A 5,015-nucleotide genomic window follows, 5' to 3' on the forward strand; every position below is an offset into this window, starting at 1 on the left:
AGGAGCTTGCCGAAGATGAGGCCATTACGGCTCGCCTTTAGGTGTCCTCCTCAGGATAGCGTCGTTTAAAGAACGAGAGTCAGCACAACGTAAAAAAAAAAAAAAAAACGGAAAAAAACTGTGGAAAAAAACCGGAGGAGCTTGCCGAAGATGAGGCCATTACGGCTCGCCTTTAGGTGTCCTCCTCAGGATAGCGTCGTTTAAAGAACGAGAGTCAGCACAACGTAAAAAAAAAAAAAAAAAAAAAAAAAAAAAAAAACGGAAAAAAAACTGTGGAAAAAAACCGGAGGAGCTTGCCGAAGATGAGGCCATTACGGCTCGCCTTTAGGTGTCCTCCTCAGGATAGCGTCGTTTAAAGAACGAGAGTCAGCACAACGTAAAAAAAAAAAAAAAAAAACGGAAAAAAACGGAGGAGCTTGCCGAAGATGAGGCCATTACGGCTCGCCTTTAGGTGTCCTCCTCAGGATAGCGTCGTTTAAAGAACGAGAGTCAGCACAACGTAAAAAAAAAAAAAAAAACGGAAAAAAACTGTGGAAAAAAACCGGAGGAGCTTGCCAAGATGAGGCCATTACGGCTCGCCTTTAGGTGTCCTCCTCAGGATAGCGTCGTTTAAAGAACGAGAGTCAGCACAACGTAAAAAAAAAAAAAAAAAAAAGGAAAAAAAGGAAAAAAAACTCGGAAAAAAACCGGAGGAGCTTGCCGAAGATGAGGCCATTACGGCTCGCCTTTAGGTGTCCTCCTCAGGATAGCGTCGTTTAAAGAACGAGAGTCAGCACAACGTAAAAAAAAAAAAAAAAAAAAAAAAAAAGAAAAAACGGAAAAAAAAGTGCCGGAGGAGCTTGCCGAAGATGAGGCCATTACGGCTCGCCTTTAGGTGTCCTCCTCAGGATAGCGTCGTTTAAAGAACGAGAGTCAGCACAAAAAAAAAAAAAAAAAAAAACTCGTAAAACGGAAAAAACGGAAAAAACCGGAGGTGCTTGCCAAGATGAGGCCATTACGGCTCGCCTTTAGGTGTCCTCAGGATAGCGTCGTTTAAAGAACGAGAGTCAGCACAACGTAAAAAAAAAAAAAAAAAAAAAAAAAAACGGAAAAAAAACTGTGGAAAAAACCGGAGGAGCTTGCCGAAGATGAGGCCATTACGGCTCGCCTTTAGGTGTCCTCCTCAGGATAGCGTCATTTAAAGAACGAGAGTCAGCAACGTAAAAAAAAAAAAAAAAAAAATCGGAAAAAATCGGAAAAAAAAAAAAACTTGGAGGATTGCCGAAGATGAGGCCATTACGGCTCGCCTTTAGGTGTCCTCCTCAGGATAGCGTCGTTTAAAGAACGAGAGTCAGCACAACGTAAAAAAAAAAAAAAAAAAAAAAAAAAAAAACCGGAGGAGCTTGCCGAAGATGAGGCCATTACGGCTCGCCTTTAGGTGTCCTCCTCAGGATAGCGTCGTTTAAAGAACGAGAGTCAGCACAACGTAAAAAAAAAAAAAGGAAAAAAAACTGTGGAAAAAACGGAGGAGCTTGCCGAAGATGAGGCCATTACGGCTCGCCTTTAGGTGTCCTCCTCAGGATAGCGTCGTTTAAAGAACGAGAGTCAGCACAACGTAAAAAAAAAAAAAAACGGAAAAAAATCGGAGGAGCTTGCCGAAGATGAGGCCATTACGGCTCGCCTTTAGGTGTCCTCCTCAGGATAGCGTCGTTTAAAGAACGAGAGTCAGCACAACGTAAAAAAAAAAAAAAACTCGGAAAAATCGTAAAAAAACCGGAAAAAAAAACTGTGGAAAAAACCGGAGGAGCTTGCCGAAGATGAGGCCATTAGGCTCGCCTTTAGGTGTCCTCCTCAGGATAGCGTCGATTAAAGAACGAGAGTCAGCACAACGTAAAAAAAAAAAAAAAAAAGGAAAAAAACCGGAAAAAAATCGGAAAAAACCGGAGGAGCTTGCCAAGATGAGGCCATTACGGCTCGCCTTTAGGTGTCTCCTCAGGATAGCGTCGTTTAAAGAACGAGAGTCAGCACAACGTAAAATAAAAAACGGAAAAAAAAACTGTGGAAAAAAACGGAGGAGCTTGCCAAGATGAGGCCATTACGGCTCGCCTTTAGGTGTCCTCCTCAGGATAGCGTCGTTTAAAGAACGAGAGTCAGCACAACGTAAAAAAAAAAAAAAAACGGAAAAAAAAACTGTGGAAAAAACCGGAGGAGCTTGCCGAAGATAGGCCATTACGGCTCGCCTTTAGGTGTCCTCCTCAGGATAGCGTCGTTAAAGAACGAGAGTCAGCCACAACGTAAAAAAAAAAAAAAAAACGGAAAAAATCGGAAAAAAAAAAAAAAAACTTGGAAAAAAACGGAGGAGCTTGCCGAAGATGAGGCCATTACGGCTCGCCTTTAGGTGTCCTCAGGATAGCGTCGTTTAAAGAACGAGAGTCAGCACAACGTAAAAAAAAAAAAAAAAAAAAACGGAAAAAAACTGTGGAAAAAAACCGGAGGAGCTTGCCGAAGATGAGGCCATTACGGCTCGCCTTTAGGTGTCCTCCTCGGATAACGTCATTTAAAGAACGAGTCAGCACAACGTAAAAAAAAAAAAAAAAAAAAAAAAAACTGTGGAAAAAAACCGGAGGAGCTTGCCGAAATGAGGCCATTACGGCTCGCCTTTAGGTGTCCTCCTCAGGATAGCGTCGTTTAAAGAACGAGAGTCAGCACAACGTAAAAAAAAAAAAAAAACAGAAAAAAACTGTGAAAAAACCGGAGGAGCTTGCCAAGATGAGGCCATTACGGCTCGCCTTTAGGTGTCCTCCTCAGGACGTCATTTAAGAACGAGTCAGCACAACGTAAAAAAAACCGGAAAAAACAAAAAAAAAAAAAACCGGAGGAGCTTGCCGAAGATGAGGCCATTACGGCTCGCCTTTAGGTGTCCTCCTCAGGATAGCGTCGTTTAAAGAACGAGAGTCAGCACAACGTAAAAAAAAAAAAAAAGAAAAAACTGTGGAAAAAACGGAGGAGCTTGCCGAAGATGAGGCCATTACGGCTCGCCTTTAGGTGTCCTCCTCGGATAACGTCATTTAAAGAACGAGAGTCAGCACAACGTAAAAAAAAAAAACTCGGAAAAAAAAGGAAAAAAAACTGTGAAAAAAACCGGAGGAGCTTGCCGAAGATGAGGCCATTACGGCTCGCCTTTAGGTGTCCTCCTCAGGATAGCGTCGTTTAAAGAACGAGAGTCAGCACAACGTAAAAAAAAAAAAAAAAAAAGAAAAAAAAAAAAAAAAAAAAAAAACTAAAAAACCGGAGGAGCTTGCCGAAGATGAGGCCATTACGGCTCGCCTTTAGGTGTCCTCCTCAGATAGCGTCGTTTAAAGAACGAGAGTCAGCACAACGTAAAAAAAAAAAAAAAGGAAAAAAATGGAAAAAAAAACCGGAGGTGCGAAGATGAGGCCATTACGGCTCGCCTTTAGGTGTCCTCCTCGGATAACGTCATTTAAAGAACGAGAGTCAGCACAACGTAAAAAAAAAAAAAAAAAACTAAAAAAAATCGAAAAACCGGAAAAAAAACTGTGGAAAAAAACCGGAGGAGCTTGCCGAAGATGAGGCCATTACGGCTCGCCTTTAGGTGTCCTCCTCGGATAACGTCATTTAAAGAACGAGAGTCAGCACAACGTAAAAAAAAAAAAACTCGGAAAAAAATCGGAAAAAAAAACTGTGGAAAAAAAACCGGAGGAGCTTGCCGAAGATGAGGCCATTACGGCTCGCCTTTAGGTGTCCTCCTCAGGATAGCGTCGTTTAAGAACGAGAGTCAGCACAACGTAAAAAAAAAAAAAAAAAAAAAGAAAAAAAAGAAAAAAAAACTGGAAAAAAACCGGAGGAGCTTGCCGAAGATGAGGCCATTACGGCTCGCCTTTAGGTGTCCTCCTCAGGATAGCGTCGTTTAAAGAACGAGAGTCAGCACAACGTAAAAAAAAAAAAAAAAAAAAAACTGTGGAAAAAAAATCGGAGAGCTTGCCAAGATGAGGCCATTACGGCTCGCCTTTAGGTGTCCTCCTCAGGATAACGTCGTTTAAAGAACGAGAGTCAGCACAACGTAAAAAAAAAAAAAAAAAATGAAAAAAAAAAAAAACTGTGGAAAAAAACCGGAGGAGCTTGCCGAAGATGAGGCCATTACGGCTCGCCTTTAGGTGTCCTCCTCAGGATAGCGTCGTTTAAAGAACGAGAGTCAGCACAACGTAAAAAAAAAAAAAAAACTCGGAAAAAAAAAAAAAAAAACGGAAAAAAACCGGAAAAAACCGAGGAGCTTGCCGAAGATGAGGCCATTACGGCTCGCCTTTAGGTGTCCTCCTCAGGATAGCGTCGTTTAAAGAACGAGAGTCAGCACAACGTAAAAAAAAAAAAAAAAAAAAACGGAAAAAAAAACTGTGGAAAAAAACCGGAGGAGCTTGCCAAGATGAGGCCATTACGGCTCGCCTTTAGGTGTCCTCCTCGGGATAACGTCATTTAAAGAACGAGAGTCAGCACAACGTAAAAAAAAAAAAAAAAAAACTGAAAAAAAACGGAAAAAACTGTGGAAAAAAACCGGAGGAGCTTGCCAAAGATGAGGCCATTACGGCTCGCCTTTAGGTGTCCTCCTCGGATACGTCATTTAAAGAACGAGAGTCAGCACAACGTAAAAAAAAAAAAAAAAAAAAGGAAAAAAAACTGTGGAAAAAAAAACCGGAGGAGCTTGCCGAAGATGAGGCCATTACGGCTCGCCTTTAGGTGTCCTCCTCAGGATAGCGTCGTTTAAAGAACGAGAGTCAGCACAACGTAAAAAAAAAAAAAAAAAAAAAAAAAAAAAAAAAAAACTGTGGAAAAAAACCGGAGGAGCTTGCCGAAGATGAGGCCATTACGGCTCGCCTTTAGGTGTCCTCCTCGGATAACGTCATTTAAAGAACGAGAGTCAGCACAACGTAAAAAAAAAAACTGAAAAAAAAAAAAAAAAACTGTGGAAAAAAAACCGGAGGAGCTTGCCAAGATGAGGCCATTACGGCTCGCCTTTAGGT

This window comes from Arachis hypogaea, unplaced genomic scaffold, assembly GCF_003086295.3.
Source record: "Arachis hypogaea cultivar Tifrunner unplaced genomic scaffold, arahy.Tifrunner.gnm2.J5K5 arahy.Tifrunner.gnm2.scaffold_23, whole genome shotgun sequence".
Taxonomy (NCBI): domain Eukaryota; kingdom Viridiplantae; phylum Streptophyta; class Magnoliopsida; order Fabales; family Fabaceae; genus Arachis; species Arachis hypogaea.